At 39.3% G+C, this 23,266-nt stretch overlaps 1 long non-coding RNA gene across 1 annotated transcript; it reads left to right on the top strand.

Moving 5' to 3' along the window:
- The first annotated feature begins 1,733 nt into the window (after positions 1-1,733).
- On the top strand, positions 1,734-5,713 carry LOC107775950 (uncharacterized). The gene is made up of 2 exons (XR_001645842.2): positions 1,734-1,988; positions 3,383-5,713. It is a non-coding gene; the product is annotated as an uncharacterized LOC107775950 (long non-coding RNA).
- Positions 5,714-23,266: the final 17,553 nt, after the last annotated feature.

The raw sequence follows: 23,266 nt of genomic DNA, 5'->3' as shown, positions 1-23,266 counted from the left end.
GCAGAGTCCACGAACAAAACCATACTCCAAAACCTCGGAAAGAGATTGACCGACGCGAAAAGAAAATGGAAAGAAATCTTTCCCGAAGTCCTATAGGCATACCGTACGACCTCGAAGTCCAGTACTGGGGCCATCCCGTTCTCATTAGTTTACGGCGCCGAAGTACTAATACCAATCGAAGTAGGAGAACCGAGTCGCAAGTTCCAATATGCAACCAAAAAGTCAAACAACGAGGCCATGAATACGAGCCTAGAACTCTTAGATGAAAGGCGCAAGGCCGTCCTCGTCTAGTTGTCTACACAAAAACAATAGATCGAAAGGTATTACAATCGAAGAGCCAATCTTCGACACTTAAATGTTGGGGACTTGGTGTTAAGGAAGGTCACACTAAGCAACTGGAACCCGAACGAAAGGAAGCTGGGGCCGAACTGAGAAGGTCCATATGAAATTATCGAGATCACTAGAAAGGGATCGTACAAACTTGAAGCAATAAATGGTGAGCGACTACCGAACAATTGAAACGTAACTCACTTGAAATGATACTAATGTTAAGGTAAAACCCTATTTATTTCTTTTATTTATATATTGGACTAACATTTGCAGGTAATATTCAAGAAGTGATGCAACTTTTTCTCCTGAAGGCATGCGTTGCACTCTTTTTTCCTTGAACCGGTTTTGTCTCAAATGAATTTTTTGGCAAGGTTTATAACGAGGCAACAACGGATCGTGCTAACTTAGAATTGAAGATCGTCTATGAACCGGTGCCAAGGATCACATCAATAGTATCCGAGGCTTCTCTATGATCGGCCATCGAATACTGGGGGCATCGACCTCGGATAATAATTTTAGCAAGGAAAGAATCTTTGTGCTCGAACAGTCTAGGTTCGATCGATAGGATTTACTGTAAGAGCCAAACAGTCAAATGAACCGCGCCCACATAAACCACCTGAGCCCTAACACAAATCTTTTACACATGTCTAATCTTGTATATTATGCACAAAAATAAAAGGAAGTTTCTACCTTGCGGATAAATATTTTGTCCCTTAATTTTTTTCTTTGTTACAGTTGGTCCCCTAAAAACATCGAGCCTAAGGGGCACCTCACTCAGGGACTATCGTCCAAGGTAGGCTCGGATGACCCGGGATATCGAAGCCTGGGGTCACAAAGCTTATTAGGAAGTGCCCGAATTTTAAAGGCTACGACCATCCCCATTCGTGGACGGTTGTCTTGAGTAAGACCAGATGACTTAGGGTAACAAGCCCATTGGGCAACATCCGAACTAAAAAGCCTATGGTCATCCTAAAACGACTCGGAGATGTCCGGACCCGTAACTAAAACATAAGGCCTTCAAAATTTCTTAACCGGTTCAAAAGGCTACCCTCGTAAATTATAATCTAAAATATTCTAAATACTTTGGGGAAAACTTCCGGTCGTACCGATCCCCCTCACGAGTCTTAAACAAAATAATGTCAAGAACGAGGCCTGTTCAAACCTCTGAACAAGACCCAATTATTACATGCTAATGCTAAGACATTCGATATCTTTGCAATCATAAAAGAGCAAAAGGAAACGAGCTTAAAAATTGTCAGGGAAAATTAGATTTTACTTTACTAATATATAGAAACGGGACTTTGGTGGGACGAACATGGGACAAACACAGGAATACCTGAAATTTAGTTTTAAATTAGGGTTGAATTAGTAATTACGGTCATTTCTATAGAAACACATGAATTCACTAAGGGAACACACGTGTCCATCCGTATTCATCTGTGTGTAAAACTCTATTTTCTCTCATTTTTTATTTCATTGTTCCCCTATCCCATTTTCTCAGTCTTCACTCTTTCAGCGAGGCTCTTCGCTTTGGTCTTTTTCTGCAAGCTACTATTAATTTGAGCAAACCATGTGTACTGCACTTATATTCAACTATAGTCTATAGTAGTACTTCACATCTCACAATTTCTCTCTCATTTAGAAGACCATCTCTGTTTGTGAGTATCTTAACTTTCTTATACTCTTTTCTGTTCTTCAATTTTTTAAATTGTAAATTTTTTTGATTGATTGGTTTGTAGTTTCTTATGTAACTCTATTGTACTTGTGAATTTTGGTAGATTCTACTTTATTCTCCTTCTTTCTTTGTTGCACCCATTTCTTGGTGATGTGATTTTGATAGATCCGGTTTGATTTTCTTCATATCTTAAAATTTTCTGTTAAATTTCTTACATGCATGTTAGTAATTTGTATTTTGCTCACGATTTTTCAAAATAGATACTTAGTGTATATGTCAGAATATATATTTATTTTTGATTTGTAGCTAAGAAATTAGCAAATTTTGGAGTGAGGCGGCTTTTAAGGGGAGTAGTCCTTGTCAATGACTACTATTTTTAGGTGCAACATTATTTCAATTTCGGCTTTATTCTGGAGAAATTTAACTCCTGCTATCAGCTCCTATAAAAATGACCCATAAATATGTTAGATGATTATTTTTTATCTTTAAGGGAGTTTGAAACAACAGACATAGTTTAGTCACTCCTACCGGTTCTGAATATGAGAGGACTCTTTTTTCGTCCACATAAGAGATGCTACTCCATGAATAGAACAAAGGTTAGATAAGTGGATCTGTTGATGCTATGCAATTGAGAATTTGTTGGTAAAGTTCATGAGATATTTGTGCTTCGACTAACTCCAGTTCGAAGAAGAATACAGTGTAGTTTGCAATGACAATAAACTTAGACTTGATATTTAAGGTAGGTTTTCTATGACTTAAATATGTATGTTAATTTTTTCTAATTCTAAATTATTCTATATAAAAATATGATTTATTGTAAACTAAAGAAATCATTTTATTGGAAATATTTTTTATTGTTGTTTGTCTTATTTATATGTGCAACATGTAGACTGATATAACAATCATGGTGTCAAGTTAATGGTTTTTATTGTTCAGTTAGAAATCTTGAATCCAATAATATATATTAAAAAACTATTAGAAGAAAGCTAAGTCAATTGCTAATATGAATCTAGAGGTAAAGTATTTTCTATGTTTTTTTTTACTTCAATACTAAAGTTGCAGCCTTTATCCAAGAACAACTGCTCAATACAAATACAACGCCAAAATCAGTCACTACCCATTATCAGCACACAAAATAGAACATTGAAGTTCTTTATTCAAGAAAAAAAAAAAGCATATTCCCTGATACAAAAGTGCAAGGTGAGCCTTTTAACACCACTGATTGTTGTAGATGTTATCTGTATTGTAGAAATTTCCTGAAATTGCATGCATGCCAATTGTAGCTATATGACAATTTCTCTTTTAATTTGCAACATTTTGTTTTTAAATGTTAATTTTTTTCTGCACTATATTCAATTGCTTTTCTGGAATTTATAGGGAAGTAAAATTTGAAAAGTAGCATGGCCTTTTTTCTGCTGCCAAAATGGAAAAGGATGATACTCCTCTAAGAAAGAGATTGATGCTCCTCTAGCTGATGATCAGGTGCCACTGAAATCTATCATTCAAAAGAGATATATTTTCTCTATTTGTTACATTAAGTTTATTTGAATTTGATTGTGCAGCTAATATTAAAATCGTGGAGCCTAAATTTGTGTTTGAAGATCAAACTATTAAAAATAATCAACTCTTGGGGTAGTTAAGCATATTGAAGTGGAAGTGCATATACACCTTGCACTTTTAATTTTTTACTAAGAAAGGTAGTAGTGATCAAATACAACTGTGGTCTTTATTTTCATGATCAACACAATTGTTACCAAGTATAATAAAAGGTTTCACCTTACTTGAGTCTTTTAATATGGTGAACCAACTACTACTACTACTACTACAACATCTGGTCTTTAGATCTTTAGTGTGTTTAATTTGGTGATTGGATTATAATTGAGGGTAGATGTTGGCTTCATGGAGCTCAGACCTTCTGAAATTGCTGAAATTGCAGCAACACTGGCAATGTCTATTTAGTCATCCAGGGAAAAGCGAGCAAAAAATATATTGAAAGGTTAATTCAATAACCTTACTTCCTCATACAAGTGCAAACAGTAATTTTCTTTTGTCTTGATTCTTGAGGTATTGTTATATTCTCTGATTTATTTTTGGAGTCTCTGTCCTATAATAATGTGGTAGCATGAAGCTGGTTTTGAACTTAATAAGTTGGTTTTCTCTGAGACTATCTTCCTTTAACTATGTCTTATAGCTCTTTATTGGCTCTTTTTTGATGGACTATCTACATTGAGCATGTGCATGTGAGACCCTGTCCTGTGATTTGATTTTATGAAATATTGATAAATCTGACTCTCCCAAGTAGTGATTTTTCCAAGAAAAGTAGATTAAACTGAAATGGACTTAAATCTGAGGATATAAACAGAGTGAGACCGTATTTCGAAAGCAAATGAGAAAAAAAGCATAAAGGAAGAAAAAAGAATAAACATTTCTAGATTACCAGCATGCATAACTGCTTGATGATCTTTCAAGCTTTCAATTTTTGGAAACACTTCTCCGGATTCGCAGAAGTCGCATATTGTTGGCCTAGAGTGGTTCGATTTTAGTTTACCGATCAATAATTTGTTAAAACTTTCACACTATAACTACAAATTCACAGGGATATTAAAGAGGAAGAGGATGAAAAATATAAATTGAAGACAATATTTATATAGTAAAATTATCATACTGCCTACCTGCTCGAACCAACTATCATGTGACACTATAACATCTTTCAAAATTGCATGCCTTAGGGAGTAGCATCATGAGTGGGACTAGCATTCTTTTGATATAGCAGAGCTCAAAAGAGACCTCTAGGATGTTGAATTGTGAGAAGTTTTCTTTCTTAGAAGGCTAAACTGCTGCTTTTTGTGAAATTATCGGCTCCGTGAACTACTTTTCTGTTTCCATGGACAACATCCCTAAACCTTACTTGGAATAAGCTGCTACAACATTGGAGGTTGTAGGGTTCTTGGATGGGTCACAAACTATTGAGCTTTTGATCTGCTGGGCAGTTAAAAGTTACTGAATTGATCCCATGAAGAAGGTTATTTCTACTGCTACTAGAGTACCATAAATAGTAGGGCTAGATAATGGAGAAGAGGTAAAATTGGCGTAGAAGAAGAATCTTCCTCCTCCATGGAAGACAAAGGTTTTTGATTTACTTTGTTACCTCATAGGACATTGTTTCTTTCTTTGTTAATGGGAAGGATAGAACTGCGGTTGAAGGAGAGGCTTGGCCAAATCTATAAATTTTCCAGCGTTCTTTGTCATGGCTTCAGTGGTATTTGATAAATGTTATTTTTCGCATATATGATGATAAAAAAGTCGAATAAACAAGAAACTTTATCTGATGTCTTACCCAAAATATTGATCTCTGTATTGCTTGTGTGCGTCTCTGACCATGTGCACTTCTAATTCTTAATGTCAGGTGGAGATTTTTGTGGTGATATTGTTTCTTTCACAATGATGTTAGACTTTGGACCATATAGCAGTTTGTTTTGTTTTCCTATGTATAATGTAAAGAAAAGGTTTGGATAATTTTTGTTTAAAATGCATTGCAGGTTACACTGAAACGGGAGAAAAAAGTTCAAGTTATCCTAAAAAGTTCTCATCACATGTATTTGAAATTTCAAACGGATTATGGTTTCAGATGAACAGAAACAGAGTTGTATCAACTTTAGAAGATATATTTTGTTTTTAAACTCTCAAATTTGCATAATTTTAACTTAAGTGATGGTGCATGAAATAATTTTTTTATCGTGCAGTAATATAGTGTTCTTCAAAAGGTTGGGTAAAAATCTTTACTAGAAGACTTCAAAAAACTATGTTAATTGTGTTGGGCCTGTGCATAGCACAAGATATTTACAAAGGCCAAACGGCCTCAACAAAAAGTACAAAGGTGCAAAAACAAAGAAAAATCTACAAGGCACCTAAGCAGCATGGTCTTAACCGGAGCCAGCTTCGTCATTGGGACCATCAGGGTCTTCTCCACCCACAGATCCGCCAGAACCCTCGGAGTCTTCTTCGTCCTAGGGATATGCCAACTTTTTGGTCTCGGCCTTGAGCCCACTAGCATTTTCGATCTCGGTGGATAAACTAAAACCTCGGGCATGAACCTCCTTGAGAGCCTCCCTTCGAGAATACTGTTTCACATATTTAACGATGTCTTTCAGACGGTCCTGAGCTGCCTTCGCATCAGCTTTGTATTGGGCCACCACCTCATTAGCATCGACCCTAGTTATCTCATCCACTGACTTGGCTACCATAAGCTCCTTGGCGAGGGTATCCCGATCGGCAACAGCCAAGACCAATTGGGATTGAAGGTCCTCAATCTTGTGGGACCAGGCCTGAAAAAATCATCCTCCTCGGGCTCGTCCCTGAGCCAGAGGAGTGAGTCCGAGTCGTGCACTTGGGAGCTGGTGCTTTCCTTTGGCTTATGCACCAGCCTTCTTCACGTTTTCTTTTTCTCTGAGCTCGGGGAACTCAGAGCCCTCTTTCTTTTCTTCTTTCCGGTCTGCCTCGGAGCAGGAGACTCAACAGGAAAGTCCTCGCCACCAACTAAAGGCCTAAACTCGATGTCATTAGGCAAACCTGTGAAATAAAGTAAAGGAAATAAGGACTTGATATTAAAAGAAGAAGCCTTACACAACTTACTCAGGAAGGGAATCTTACTATGGCAACGGCCCTCCCAACAACCCTTAGAAAGTTTGTGCCACGAGTGTTCGGAGTAGGGCATCTTTGAAACGACACCTTCGACCCAATCCTTGAGTCGAGGGACATCATTTAGGACTCGAGCGATGACTGCACCACCACGAATACCAATAAGGAAAAAGAGAAGTGAACATAAAATCAACGCTCGGAGGAAAGTTTTACATACGTGACGCATTCCACTTCTCGGGGAATAGCCTACATTCAGTCAGAATCAAGTCCGAAGTCCTCACCCGGACAAAATGGTCTTGCCAGCGTCAATCCCAGTCCTCGTCGATGCTTGAGAATGGGTCCTTGCTGGCCCGGTGCACCAGCTTTATCTGTCCCCTTCGGAACATTTTCGGGGTCTGTACAAACGGAGTAGATGATCCACAGTAAACTGGTATGAGCCAACTTTGTTCACAAAAAACTATAGGAGGATCACGATCTTCCACAGTGAAGTATGAATCTGACCGAGGCATACCTCGTATCTCTTACAGAAATCTATAATGACTGGGTCCACTGGTTCCAATGTAAAGGGATAAGTGTAAACACTCAGATATCCCTCGACATAGGTGGTAATGGCCTCCTCGGGGTCGGGGACCACTATGTTTTTATCGGCCCAGCTGTAGTCTTTTCGGACCATAGGGAGGATCTTTCGGTAATCGAGCAGATGTATTTCGAGACCTTCTCACACCGACCCTGTATAGAGGAAGGCTTTTAAACCTTGAAATCGTCATTGATCGAGCATCCCTCGGGGATGAACAATTTCAAGAAGGTTCGGGTGCTGGTTCATCAACGTCCACGCCCGGAGTGGTCTCTTCGACCTTAGTGGCCGACTGTGAAGTGGAAGGAGTTTCTTTCTGGGGAACAGTTTTGGAAGTCTTTTCCATTCCTTTAGAAAGTGAAAATAGAGGAAAATATGGAAAAGATGAAGAAACAAATGAAACTAAAGGATCTGACTTATTGGCTTGAGAAGAAGATGGGTAAACTTTTTTTTAGCAAAGGACCTTGAATAACGGGGGTAAAAGTGCTACAGAGTATTAAAATCATAAGGGTACGAGGGTAGAATGTTTGGTGTAAAGTGAAAATGAAAAAAAGAGGCAGTATTTATACGAGTTCAGCGACGTTTCGCATCTAGGGATAGCCGACCGGCGACTGACATGCATTAATGCCATTACGACTTGACTGATGGGACATTTTGGATGTTTTGTCATTTCTGTCACGTCGTATCGAAGTAGGAATTAGGAGCTCATGTCGTTTCTCGTCATTGTCTCTCTGAGAAACGAGGGAACTACCTGTATAGGGTAAAATCGGGCTCATGATACACCCCGATCCCCGACATGATAAGCCAAGCTCTAGACATGATAACAAGCGGCCGAAATCGAGGCAAAGGTCTCATCGAGTCAGAGTCCGGGGCCATGACGCCCCTACCCTCAAGAATATCGGGGTCATAGTTCGGGATCAGTCCTAGCCTCGAATGACTTCGAAGAAAATTCTCGAGCAATCAAGCACGACCAACAGAAAGTCGTGATATCCGTGACCGGCCGGATATCACGGCGGAAATCTTGGCACGTATCGATGGGGAACCAACAATCAGTTAATCAGAAGATTTTTTTATCTTTTATAGAGTTGTACCTAGAGTGGGACTCCCCTACTATATATAAGGAGTCTGATAATTCATAATGTAGGTTGTAACACGTACTCTAAGGCAATATATTATTATTTTCTCTGTTATTAGCTCTTTTTCCTGTTCATCACTGCTGGCCATTGCAAGCCCAGATCAAGGTGAATATTTCACTAAGGCTAAAGCCATCCTCTTAGCGTGATTTGAACTCATTTTGTCTTTACTTGTTCCATCTAATTCAATTTATTGCTTTGTGTCAAATTAATCTGCGTATCTTTAAAACCACTTACAAATTCAATTGTTATCCGATTTTGAGGTTAAACAATACTGTAAACAATAAATGTATTATTAGTCAAAATAAAAAATATGTCAACTATTCTTATGTTGCGTCTTCGATAATTTGTTGTCCTTTTTTCTTTTCTTTAATTGTGTGTGTGTGGGGAGGGGGGGGGGGGGGTTATGATTTCTACAATTACCCAAAGATGGACTTCAACGCGGCATATCAGGGACTAAAAACTTGAACCCGTTTTAGGTTTCATTTAGTACAAGTCAAGTGTTCTGATACTATTTTCCAACTCTTTAGTCAGGATTTGTACACGAAATTGTCAATCAGTTATTTTGGCTGCTTACTTTTTCTGTTGTCAACAACTTCTTGTTATATAATATCATTTCAAAGCATTCCACATTGATTAATCTAGATGGAAGACTTCAAAGAACAACAAACTCTCTGCCTCTTAATTTGATTTAGTCCAAGTAGCCTAAAGCTATAAGCTGATAATTTAGATGTCCATGTCAATAAGACGTAAAAGCAAGGGATGCTTAATTAGCATCATGGATTATTTTAAATGCAGATTAGAATAACGTCAAAAGTCTACACCGCCCACTATTAGGACTCGGAGGAAGTAGTTTTCAGTAGTTGATGCTTTTTCAACACCTTCGAAAAGAGAGATTTTACAATCCCTTTGTTACCGTAACTCTCGACAAAATTGGTCGTACGGATACTTTTTATTCGGAATGGATAATTTTGACGCAACGATAATATATAATTACAGCCATGCACAAGCTCACGAGTTTAAGTCATGCAAACACCTTGAGAAATACATAGTAATACTGCCTACAAAGGCTTAATGCAGTGTGACCATTCTGTAGATTTTGTACATAGCGAGAGCTTTATACAAAGAGCTTAAATGTTCTTTTCTAATTACAAATATTTTTGTTAGAGTATTTAATTTTTATGGTTTCTGGGTGGGTTCCTCTAAAGGATGGCCCAGTACTCCAATTTGTGTAGAAACTGGAAGCAAAAAGAAAAAAGAAACGTAAGAGAAGGTACCTATTGCTAGAGTATAAGGAAGACGTGTGGTCGTCCTTGCTATGTCAGTCTTTTCAAAGTATTAAAGATTCGTCTAACTGTTGATTTTCCATAAATCATAGTGTATAGACTTATTTACAAACGTACAATCGTACAATGAGAAGCGAGCTCACATAGAAAGTTACAACTAATAATTTCCAACCTTTTCTTTTCCAACAGGGTGTATATATACTAGTGAGTTAATTCCTTGGATGATCATTCAAGTTATAGAAATAACTCAATAAAGCCACTTTTATTTTTTTCCAACACTTAAAATTAACGGAACATAACCTGATCTTCACTCCACAAAGCCTGCTGCTTCATCCCTTGGATATATTGATCATAAGTTATCAATTTAATTGAGTGACTCAAGTCACGAATGGAGATAAAAACAGAAGCGAATTCACTTGCTATATTTTCAAGAAAAAACATACCAAAGCAGTATAAAACAAGTAGGTAGATTAATCAATGCATTTGCCCAGAAGAATAAACAATCAAATTTTCTAATATAACTTAAATTCAAAACTAGAAGTCCCAGACCAAAAAATTGAGCAAGTTTTGATCGGTTTCATTTATTTTATAGCAAACTCATTTTGCTTCGGGTAACAATAAATGAGTTTTGTGATTTAAAAATGAATTTTAAAACTGCATGGCTGCCATTTAATAATCCATTGAGAGAAATAAGCTTTTCCGGCTAGATTTATACTTTTAAGAGACAAAGTTAGAATTGATTGATTTTATTGTCCTAAATAAAACAAAGTGACTTTACTGAGTTGTTTCCATAACTTAAATGATAATTAATGGAATTAACTCGCTAATTGCTAACGGTCAAGGATAGCCCATACGTGCAATACGTACAACGTATGCCAAGTACAAGTAGTAATATTCTGCCATATACCAAGAATATTGGGTTATTTAAAATTGGATTTGGTGTAAGTGTAACAACTCGACCGATCGTTTTGAGTTTTAGCGTTCCGTTCGGTAGTTTGAGACTTTGAGTAGTTTTATATTATGTATTATGACTTGCATATGTAGTTGATTTCGATTTTTGAATGGTTCGGGATTGATCTGAAACAATGATTCTCGTTTTAGAAGTTTTAAGTTGGAAGAGTTTACCAAGGTTTGATTTTTGGATAAACGGACTTGAAATCGGTTTTTGATTATTCCGATAGGTTCATATGATGATTTTGGACTTGTATGTATATTTGGATTTGATTTCGAAGGTTCCTAGAAGAATTTGATACTATTTGTCAAAAGTTGACTATTTGAAGAACTTAAGAGTTCGTAAGTTTGACCAAGAGTTACTTTGATATTATTAGACTCCAATTGATGTTCCGAGACTTTGGATAGGTTTATATAGTTGAATTGAACTTGTGTGCAAAATTTAAAAATAATCCGATGTATTTATGTGTAATTCAGACACTCTTTTGAAAGAATGAAGATTTAACAACATAACAGAAATTCTATTCGATTTCAACCTCGATTCTTTGTTGTGATGTTCCTGTGGGTGTTTTAAGACTTTGAATAAGTTTGTATGATATATTTGTACTTGTTGGTATGATTGGATGGGGTCCCTAGGGTCTTAGGGTATATTTTGAAACATTGGTTGAGAAACTAGTTAAGTTAAGGATTTAAATTTGACTATGTTCAATATCAAATCAAGATGATATCTTTTTGGTGTTTTGAGTGTGCGAGCAGGTTCATAGCGTATTTTATGATTGAAATGCATATATGTTTTGTGTCCGGGAGGTTTTGAGTGAGTTTTGGGGTACTAAAACAAAGATTTTTCTATTGTTGGTTTTTTTTTTGTATAAATAATTACGAAAATACCATTGAAATTTTTAGATTTCTTTTAAAACTCCAAAACATCATATCTCCCTCATTTAAGGCCAAATTGGGTGATTCAAGAGGCTATCTTGGGTGTAATCTTGCAAGGATAGTGTTGGGCTTATTAAATGTGAGCTTCGAGACTATCTAGGACCAGAATCTAGCTAGGACAGTTGCTGCATTTTTTTCCCGGAATTTAGTTATTATTTCTCGCAAGATTTTTGAGCTTGGTTTTGGGCGATTTTGGAGGGGATTTTCATCTACAAACATTGGGTAAGTGATTCTAATCAATTTCCAACTATATTTCATTAATATACCTTAGATTTTAATATCAAATTTATGAGAATCAAAGAGGAAAATTGAAAATTTTGTCAAGTTTTTGAAAAATAATGAATTGAGTTTTGAGAGTCGATATGGACTCAGATTTGAAAACAAAATACATACATGGACTCGTGGGATTATGGATAGTCGGAATCTACTTTTGGACCCAGATTTTGACCGAACGATCCTAATGTTGACTTTTGTTGACTTTTGGGGAAAATTATAAAGATCATAGCTTGATTTATTGTAATTGGTTTCTCTTGCATTGTTTGATGCTATTAAGTAATTTTTGGTTAGATTTGAGTTGTGTGGAGGTGAATTTAGGGAAAAAACTATTTTTGAAGGCTGAGTTGGCCTAGTTGAGGTAAGTATTTTGCCTAACATTGGGAGAGGAGGAGGGGGAGAGAGGAGGGGGGTGTTAAAGTTATAATAACCATTATCACATTGAGGCGAAGTTGTTAATTGTTGAGATACCTGAAATTCTTGTACACATTGTGGTTGAGCCATAAGCTATTGATTAATATTGGCATTGTTGACTTTGTGGCATATGAGCACTTGTGGTATGAGTTGTGATTGTGTTATGATATTGATATGCATTGGTAGTATAAGGCTAGGGGTTGATACACATGCGGTGAGAAAAGTTGGGCTTGATACACGTGTTGCTAGTAGGAGAACTACTTGAAGCCACGCGGTAAGATAAGGTGGGATAAAATGCGTGTAGCTATTTTTGGGAAAATAATTTTTAAAACTGAATGTAAGGCTCACGCAGTGATATAAAGAAATATTATAATTGAAATTCTGAATTGTGAATACGAGGCGGTATCTCGATTGCGATTTTTATTGTACATTCCATGTTGGAACAACTTGTTGATTTGAAAGGTCATTGTTTTTCCTTTAATTATTTGTTTGCATTTTGATTGTGTTTGGTTATTTGTTGTTATCTTGGTGTTGGAACGATTGTGGTTTGTTATGTAAGTCGTGTATTCTACATAATTTGTTGTGTTGCTTTAATATGACAATCTGTGTCTCCGTTGTAACTTGGTGATTAATTGTCAATGTGAATTTAATTGTATTGAGTCACTATATCATATTCTGTTGAGTTATTGGTAGCATAATGGTTTAAATAAAAGAATTATTAACATACTTTACTCTATGTTCCTCTTAAGATAAACTCGTTATCTCACTCGGTGCCTTATTATTCTAAATGGTTATCGCACTTTCACTATAATAGGGTTCTCATTATACTTATATTCCTGTTAGATGTTGGTGTAGGTGGCTCCCATTGATGACAAGATGCGGGAAGCAAGGCTCAGGTGGTTCGAGCACGTTCAGAGGAGAAGCCCAGATGCTCTAGTAAGGAGGTGCAAACGGCTGGTTGTGGAGGGCTCGAGAAGAGGTAGAAGGTAGCCTAAGAAGTATTGGGGGGAGGTGATTAGGCAGGATATGGCGATGCTTCAGATTTCAAGGACATGGCACTTGATAGGAACATGTGGAGGTCGAGTATTAGGGTTGTAGGCTAGGAGGTAGTTGAGTCTTGCCTTATGCCATAACTTTGGAAGACTAGTTTGGTAGGGATACTGTTTTGCTTTTGCTTTGTATCATTCCTCTTGATTTCATATTACTAATATTGTATTCTTTTGTCTTTTTGTCTTCTTGAGCCGAGGGTCTTTCGAAAATAGCCTCTCTACTTCTTCGGGGTAGGGGTAAGGTCTGCGTACATACTATCCTCCCTAGACACCCTTAGTGGGATTTCACTGGATTGTTGTTGTTATTGTAATCTTGTTAGATGTTTACCTTACTTAAAATTATTATTATATTTTTTAAACAAATTCTATATTTAATTCGTAAATTTAACTGATGTTTTGCTTTGTTTAAAAATGATACTTTTACTCAATTTTATTGATTTCAAAATTAAACATATCTAATACTCTATTTCATGTAAATTGTATATTATTGTGGGCACGAGGTGCCATATGTTATTGTTATCGTGCAAAGGTGATTGTTATTGTGGGCACGAGGTGCCATATGTGTAGGATTTGAAAATTGTTCTTCATGACTTGTGGTTTATGAGGTGTGGTGCCTCGAGGTAATTCTTGTTGTAAGTCTATGCATTGGGAGCGATTTGATTATTTGAATTGTCTCCATTTTCCTTTGAGTTCATTTACATCTCATCGGCGTTCTGGTTATATTGTTTCTTTATTGCTCGTTTACTACTTGCTATCATTTGTGTTTCTTTTACTTCATTGTTGGTTGTAAATCAATAATATTTCTGTCGTTGGTCTTTTATTGATGTTTTTTCCATTGTTAGCTTGTATATATCTTGAACAAGTTTCTATGTCGAGTAGGTGTCTTGACCTGGCCTCGTCACTACTCTACCGAGTTTAGGTTTGATACTTCTAGGGTACCATTATGGTGTACTCATACTACGCTTATGTACATTTTTGTGCAGCTCCAGTTATTCTAATCATGTTGTTGAGAGTTGTATCTGCGCCGCGGGAGAGTTCAAGGTATACCTGCTTGACGTTCGCAGACCTCCGAGTCATCATCTTTCTTTATTTTCCTACTGTTAAATTGTAATTCAAAATAATATTATGTTTAGAAATTCTAGTGTGTTTCAATAGTGCTTATGGCTCGTACTACCGGTTTTGAAAAATGTATGACTATTGGACACTTGAGGCTATGTATGTCATTTAATGGTTTATGATTAATAATTAAATAGTCCAATTATGTTATAATATCAGCATGTATTAGACTTACCTAGTTTTAGAGACTAGGTGCCATCACGATATCCTAAGGTGAAAAATTGGGATTGTAACAGCAAGATACCAATAAATTAGGTTCTTTGGCAAGCCAAATATGAAGAATTCCCATAAAGTTGATTTTACCAACTGTGGGAGTGCTTAGTTTTCCGAACTTCTATATATTAGATATTCACCTAGATTTCTTATTTTATTCCTTAAAAAGAACTAGTACTATGGGGCTTTCTTATTTAGATACTCACCTACACCACAAAAATTTGAATAAATAATGTAATAAAACTTTTACTGTATTGTAATGTAAAAAGATGATTGCTCAAGTGATAAGCTGCAATGATTCGGCCGGTCATTTCATGAGTTTTAGTACCGTTCTCCCCATTTCTGCTTTCTTATGTGTTGTTCAGTAACATTTTATCGTATTGTGTTGGTTGGTCCGGGTTTGGAGTAGTTTTGGAGTGTTATGAGACACTTAGTCTCTTAAGTTGGCCATTTAGTTGGAAAGTCAACCGGAAGTTAACTTGTGAGTAAACGATCTTAGAATTTGGTTTTTATGGCTCGGGTAGCTCCGTTAGGTGATTTGGGACTTAGAAGAGTGATCGGAATGTATCTTGGAGGTCCGTGGTAGAATTAGGCTTGAATTGGCGAAATCGGAATTTTGGCATTTTCAGTTGGTAGTGAAAATCTTGATATCGAAGTCGGAATGGAATTCCGAAAATTGGCGTAGGTCCGTTATGTCATTTGCGACGTGTGTGCAAAATTTCAGGTCATTCAGACGAGGTTTGATAGGTTTTTGGATCGATTGCGGAATTAGAAAGTTTTGGAATCCTTAGGTTTGAATCTGATGGTGATTTGGTGTTTCGATGTTGTTTTGAGTGTTTCGAGGGTTGGTGTGAGTTGGAATGATGATATGTAACTTGTTCCTATTTTTGGATGAGGTCCCGAGGGCCTCGGGATAATTTCGGATGGTTATCGGAAAGTTGAGAAATTTATGAATGCAGCTGAAGCTGCTGGTTCTGTCATAACCGCACATGCGGTTAGGGGACTGCAGGTGCAATGTCTGTAGGAGCAAGGAAGCAGCCGCAAATGCGGCCACAAGTGAAAAGGGCAGAAGCCGCAGGTGCGGAAGAAGGAACACACCTGCGTGATCATAGGGCGGGTAGGGAGTCGTAGATGCGGTTCCAAGGAAATAAGTGAAAAGCGCATATGCGGTTGGTTAGACTACAAAAGCGGTACCACAGGAGCAAGAAAAGAACCGCAGGTGCGAAATCCCTGGGTCAAAAAGTATATAAGTTCCCCTTTGCGAAATTTGGGTTGTTTTCCACCATTTCTTATTCGGAGTTGAAGCTTTTTAGAGGGTTTTGAAGAGGGAATCTAGGGGGTTTTCATTGAGGTGAGTTTCTTGAACCTAAAACTCGATTCTATGTTGATTTTCAGTTGTTTAAGCATGAAATTTATGAGATTAAGGGTGAAAAATTAGAAAGTTAGGACTTGAAATTGTAGAGGTAAAATTGGGGATTTGAGGGACCATATGAGGTCTGATGTTGATCTTATTGGTATGTATGGACTTGTGGAAGGATAAAGATTCTATTGATGTAATTTTTATTGGATTCTCAGCCGTGGTCCTGGGGGTCTAGTTGGACCAATTTCGGGATTTTTGATGTAATTTAATTATTTTCGCATGGTCTTCGTTCCCTTAGCATATATTGATGTTATGATTATGATTTTGGATAGATTTGACGCGAGTTGAGGCCAAGTCGAGAGACAAGGGCGTCACGGAGTAGGATTTCATCCGATTTTTGGTAAGTAACGATTGTAAATCTAGACCTGAGGGTATGAAACCCCGGAATTTTGTACTATTTTGATAAATAAGGTGACGCACAAGCTAGGTGACAGCCGTGTGTGCGTGCACCTGTAGGGATTGTGACTTGGTCTGTCCCGTGGCAACTGTGTAGTTGCATATTTTGATATACTGAATATGATATCCATGTGTTTTAGCAATGAGTCTGTTAACTTAGGCTGAATGCCATGTTTGAGGCCTTTGGGCTGAATTGTTTAGACCCTAGGTATTTTACTACTTTCCTCATACTGTTTTGATTTGAAAGCATATCCTTAGTCATGTTTTACCTGTTTATTGTTTAATCCGGTATTATTACTCTACTTCTTATTATATGAAAACAGTTTGGGCTGAGTTTCCCTGATTTTCACTAAAATGCCCGAGTGGCCATAAGGTTAATGACTGAGAGAGGTTGAGGACCTAATGGTGAGAATTATATACATGTTGTGGATCCGGCTACATGCCACAGCGATATTACATATATGTTATAGATCGGGCTGCATGCCACAACGATATTTATTTATATATAGATTGAGCTGCACGCCGCAGCGATATGACGCTTGGGTTGTAGGAGCCCCTCCGGAGTCTGTACACTCCAGTGAGCGTAGTCGACTATATATTATGGATCGAGATGCATTCCGCAACGGTTATGATTATCAGATATCTATTGAGCTAGAGTGCGGAGTGTGAGTACTGATTGACGAGAGTTAAGTCACGAGTGACTGAGAGGCTTGCCCGAGAGGCTATACTTATGAGTGATAATTTGTCCGAGGGGCTTGTTTATGAGATTTTCTATTTTCACTCTTCTTTTATAACTGAGCCTCTACTAAAAAATGTTGCATAAATGCCTTAAAAGATTTTCATTGAAACTGGAGTTCTTACGAGGTATTTGGTTGCTGAATTGCAAATTTTGACTTTGATATTTCTGTTGAGATTCTTGATAAAGTATGCATATGATTTTAAATGCTCGTCACTCCACTCAAACTTTATTTACTTTGGTTACTTACTGAGTTGGCATACTCACGTTACTCCCTGCACCTTGTTTGCAGATCCAGGTGCCAGAGTGAGAGCATTCAGCCCCTTTAGAGTCTTATCCGGAGATTGCAAGGTAGCTGCACGACGTTCGCAACCCTGCCTCTCTCCTTCCTATCTTAGTACTTTGTATTTCAGGCTTATTTTGTGTTAAGAAGACAATGTTGAGTTGTACGTAGTGGCTCATGACAAGTGACACCAAATTCAGGCTGTGCTGATGTATTTTGGTACTGCTTTCCGCGTATTTTTGTTGATATATAAAAAAATGAAAGATTTGAGACATAATCTGTTTTAGAAAAATGAATTTATAAAAAGAACTCGATGTTTTAAATGTTGAATTGGCTTGCCTAGTACTGTGATAGGTGCCAACACGACTGGGGTGTTTGGGGTCATGACAAGTTGGTATCAGAGCATAGGTTATATAGGTCTCACGAGTCATGAGCCGGTTTAGTAGAGTCTCGCGAATCGGTACAGAGACGTCTGTACTTATCCTCGGGAGGCTGCTGAACCTTTAGGAAAAATTCACATTCTTGAAATTCCTATCGTGCGAATCTGTTGATTTTGATACTAAACTTTCTTATTCTATTCTCTCACATATGGTGAGGACACGCGCTACCGGTCAAGACAGACGACCACCAGTACCACCAGTTGGGGCCACTAAAGGCCGAGATCACGGTCGAGGTCGTGGTAGGGGCAGGGGTATAAGCTGCACAATAGCTAGGGCAGCACCTGCAGATCCACCCGTTGCCCCAGTTTATGATCAGGTCCTAGTTGTGGATGCTCCAGCCCCACCAGCTTAGGCACCGGCTATGCCTATTATGATTCTAGGCCTTGAGGACGCCCTGACCCAGATTCTATCGGTGTGCACTAGCCTAGCTCATGCGGTCTCAACTACTACGGCCATAGCTACTTCTCAGACGGGGGAGGCACTTAGACCCTCGCTGCTCACACACCTGAGTAGGTTGTGCAGGGACTCCAGACACCCAGGGCACCTCCAGCCTAGCTGGTTGCACCAGCCCAGGATTATGTGGTGCCAGTCATGCCTGATGATGAACAACGTTGATTAGAGAGATTTGGTAGACTTCAGCCTCCGACTTTCAGTTGTGTAGAGGGCGAGGATGCCCAGAGTTTCTTAGACAAGTGTCAAAGGATGCTTTAGACTGCGGGTATTTTGGAGACTAGTGGGGTCTCGTTCACTACTTTCTAGTTTTCAGGAGTTTCCTTTACTTGGTGGGAGGCTTATGAGAGGTGTAGGCTTGTTGATGCAGCGCCCCTTACTTGGCAGCAGTTCTCCGCTCTCTTTTTGGAGAAATAAGTGCCACAATCTTGTAGAGAAGAGTTGTGCAAGCAGTTTAAGAAGTTGCGTCAGGATGATATGACTGTGATGCAATATGAGATGAGATTTTCAAAGCTAGCTCATCATGCTATTTGGTTGGTTCCCACAGATAGAGAGAGGATCAGGAGGTTCGTGGATGGCCTCACATATCAGCTTCCGATTCTTATGACTAGAGAGAGAGGGTGTCAGGTGCTACTTTTGAGCAGGTTGTTGATATTTCTCAAGAGATTAAGTCAGTTCATCACTAGGAGCAAGACGAAAGGGAGGCTAAGAGGTCTTGAGGATCTGGTAGTTTTGGTGGCACTCCTTCGATAGGCTAGTTTTACCACGACAGAGGCCGTCCATTCAGACATGCTCAGTCGGCTCGCTCAGTTCATCGTGGGGCATCATCGGGCCATGGTTCTCATAGTTCTCCTCAGGGCCATTCATCACTTAGTTTCCTTCCATCCTAGAGTACGTCCCGTGCTCCATCAGTTTAGGGTTATTCCATGCCAGGTCCTTCTACTGGTCATTCTGATGCTAGAGGTTCCCTTCAGTCCCCGTCTCCAACACCAAGAAGCTGTTATGAGTGTAGAGAGTTTGGGCATATGAGGAGGCAGTGTCCTCGTCTTCTTGGGGGTCCAGCTCAGCAGAGGAGTCAGACCTCGACTTTAGCTCCAGTTACTTTACCACCCGCTCAGGTAGCCAAGGGTGGGGGTTAGTCAGCTAGGGATTGCCCCAAAGGGGGAGGTCGATCAGGTGGTGGTCAGGCCTATTTCTATGAACTCCCAGCTAGACCCGATGTTATTGCTTTAGATGTCGTGATCACAAGTATTGTCTCAGTTTGTCACAGAGATGCATCTATGTTATTTGATCCTTGTTCCACTTTTTCATATGTGTCATTATATTTTGCTCGTTATTTGGATACGCCCCATGAGTCTCTTGTTTCATTTGTTCGTGTATCTACCCTGGTGGGCGATACTATTGTTGTGGACCGTATATATCGGTCGTGTGTAGTGATTATTGGGGGTCTGGAGACCCGAGTGTACTTTCTGTTGCTTTGTATTGTGGACTTTGATGTTATATTAGGCATGTATTGGCTATCTCCATGTCGTTCTATATTAGACTGTCATGTTGAGACAGTGATGTTGGCTATGCCAGGTGTGCCACGGATTGAGTGGCGAGGCTCAACTGATTTTTTCCCTAGTCGGGTGATTTCATTTATTAAGGCCCAGAGGACGGTTGGGAAGGGTTGTATCTCATACTTAGCTTTTATGAGAGATGCAGAGACTCCTAGTATTGATTTTGTTCCGGTAGCGGGGAATTTTTCTGATGTGTTTCCTGCAGACCTGTCGGGCATGCCACCGACAGGGATATTGACTTTGGTATTGATTTGGTACCGGGCACTCAGCCTATTTTTATTCCACCATATCGTATAGCACCGGTGGAGTTGAAAGAGTTGAAGGAGCAGCGTCAGGAACTCTTTAATAAGGGGTCTATTAGGCCTAGTATGTCATCGTGGGATACGCCTGTTCTATTCTTAAAGAATAAGGACGGCACGATAAGGATGTGCATTGATAACTGACATCTAAACAAAGTTACCATCAAGAAAAAGTACCCTTTGCCTCGTAGAGATGATTTATTTGACCAGCTTCAGGGAGCGAGAGTGTTCTCCAAGATTGATCTTTGTTCAGGGTATCACCAGTTGAACATCAGGGACTCAAATATTCCTAAGATAGCCTTCAGGACCCGATATGGTCATTATGAGTTCCTTGTGATGTCTTTTGGGCTGACCAATGCCCCAGCAACATTCATACATTTGATGAACAACATGTTTCGGCCTTATCTAGACTCGTTTGTGATTGTTTTCATTTCTGATATTCTGGTATACTCGCGTATTCAGGAGGAGCACGCGGATCATTTGAGAGTTGTGTTGTAAAGATTGAGGGAGGAGAAGCTTTATGAAAAGTTCTCCAATTGTGAGTTTTGGCTCATTCAGTGGCTTTCTTGGGGCATGTGGTGTCTAGTGAGGGTATTTAGGTTGATCCGAAGAAGATAGAAGCGGTTCAAAGTTGGACCAGACCATCCTCAGCCATAGAGATTCGCAGCTTTCTTGGTTTGGTGGGCTATTACCGTCGGTTCATTTAGGGATTTTCATCTATTGCATCACCATTGACCAAATTGACTCAAAAGGGTGCTCCATTCATGTGGTCAGATGAGTGTGAGGCGAGCTTTCAGAAGCTCAAGACTGTCTTGACCATAGCTCCAGTGTTAGTTTTGCCATCAGCTTCAGGTTCATATACAGTGTATTAAGATACTTCGAGAGTTGGTATTGGGTGTATGTTGATGCAGGAAGGTAGAGTGATTGCTTATGTTTCTTGTCAGTTGAAGTCCCATGAGAAGAACTACCCTCTAGATTGTCTGCCATTATTCACACGTTGAAGATTTTGAGGCATTATCACTATGGTATATCTTGTGAGGTGTTTACTGATCATCATAGCCACCAGCACTTATTCAAACAGAAGGATCTCAATTTGAGGCCGCGGAGATGGTTGGAGTTGCTAAAGGATTATGATATCACTATATTGTACCATCCGGGGAAGGCCAATGTAGTGGCCGATGCCTTGAGTAGGAAGGTGGTAAGTATGGGCAGTCTAGCATATATTCCTATTAGGGAGAGACCTTTTGCAGTTGATGTTCAGGTCTTGGCCAATCAGTTTGTGAGGTTGGATATTTCGAAGCCCAGTCGGGTTTTAGCTTGTGTGATTTCTCGGTCTTCCTTGTTTGATCGCATCGAAGAGCGCCAGTATGGTGCTCCTTATTTGCTTGTCCTTAAGTACAGAGTTCAGCACGACGATGCCAGAGATGTGACTATTGGTGATAATGGGTTATTGAGGATGTACGGCCGAATATGTCAGCCCAATGTAGATGGGCTTCAGGAGTTGATTCTGAAGGAGGCCTATAGCTCGCGGTATTCTATCCATCTAGGTGACGCAAAGATGTATCAGAATTTGAGACAACATTATTGGTGGAGGGGAATGAAGAAGGATATTGTGGGATTTGTGGCTCGGTATCTTAATTGTCAGCAGGTGAAATATGAGCATCAGAGACCGGGTGGCTTGCTTCAGCATATAGATATTCCAGAGTGGAAGTGGGAGCGGATCACCATAGACTTTGTAGTTAGGCTCCCATGGACTTTGAAGAAGTTCGATGCCATTTGGGTGATTGTAGATCGGCTGAACAAGTTCGCGCACTTCATTCCTGTGTGTACTACCTATTCTTCGGAGCGGTTAGAACAGATTTACATCCGAGAGATTGTTCACTTGCATGGTATCCCAGTTTCCATCATTTCAAATAGAGGTATTCAGTTCACTTCACAGTTTTGGAGAGCCGTGCAGAGAGAGTTGGGTACTCAGGTTGAGCACTGCTTTTCACCCTAACACGGACGGGCGGTCCGAGCATACTATTTAGATATTGGAGGATGTTTAGATCTCCAGTTGGTTGGTTTGAGCCAGGTGAGGCTAGGCTTTTGGGTACAGACTTGGTGTAGGATGCCTTAGACAAGGTGAAGGTGATTTAAGAGCGGCTTCGTACAACGCAGTCGAGACAGAAGAGTTATGCTAACAGGAAGCTTCTACTGAAGGTTCACCCATGAAGGGTGTTATGAGATTTGGGAAGAAGGGTAAATTGAGTCCTCTATTCATTGGGTCTTTTGAGACACTTTAGAGAATTGGGGAGGTCGCTTATGAGCTTGCTTTGCCACCCAGCTTGTCGAGTGTGCATCCGGTATTTCATGTTTCTATGATTCGGAGGTATATTGGCAGTATGTCACATGTTTTGGATTTTAGCTCGATTCAGTTAGATGGTGATTTGAATTATGATGTGGAGCCAGTGGCTATTTTGGAGCGTCAGGTTCGAAAGTTGAGATCAAAGGACATAGCTTCAGTGAAAGTGCATTGGAGAGGTTGGCCTGTGGAGGAGGCTACCTAGGAGACCGAGCGGAAGATGCAGAGCAAATATCCTCACCTATTTGAGGTTTTAAGTATATTTCTTGACTTGTTCGAGGACAAAAGTTTGTTTGAGAGGGGGAGGATGTAATGACCCGGCCGGTCGTTTCATGAGTTTCAGTCCCGTTCTCCCAATTTCTGCTTTCTTATGTGTTGTTCAGCTACATTTTATTGTATCGTGTTGGTTGGTTCGAGCTTGGAGTAGTTTTGGAGTGTTTTGAGACACTTAGTCTCTTAAGTTGGCCATTTTGTTGGAAAGTCAACCGGAAGTTGACTTGTGAGTAAACGATCTCGGAATTTGGATTTTATGGCTCGAGTAGCTCCGTTAGGTGATTTGGGACATAGGAGCGTGATCGGAATGTATTTTGGAGGTCCGTGGTAGAGTTAGGCTTGAATTGGCGAAATTGGAATTTTGGGGTTTTCCAGTTGGTAGTGGAAATCTTGATATCGGGGTCGGAATGGAATTCCGGAAACTAGATTAGGTCTGCTGTGTCATTTGTGATGTGTGTGCAAAATTTCAGGTCATTCG

The sequence above is a fragment of the Nicotiana tabacum genome, chromosome 8 (genome assembly GCF_000715075.1).
Source record: "Nicotiana tabacum cultivar K326 chromosome 8, ASM71507v2, whole genome shotgun sequence".
Lineage (NCBI taxonomy): Eukaryota > Viridiplantae > Streptophyta > Magnoliopsida > Solanales > Solanaceae > Nicotiana > Nicotiana tabacum.
The sequence above is the reverse complement of the archived record's forward strand: the minus strand, read 5'-3'. Positions and strand labels throughout refer to the sequence as shown.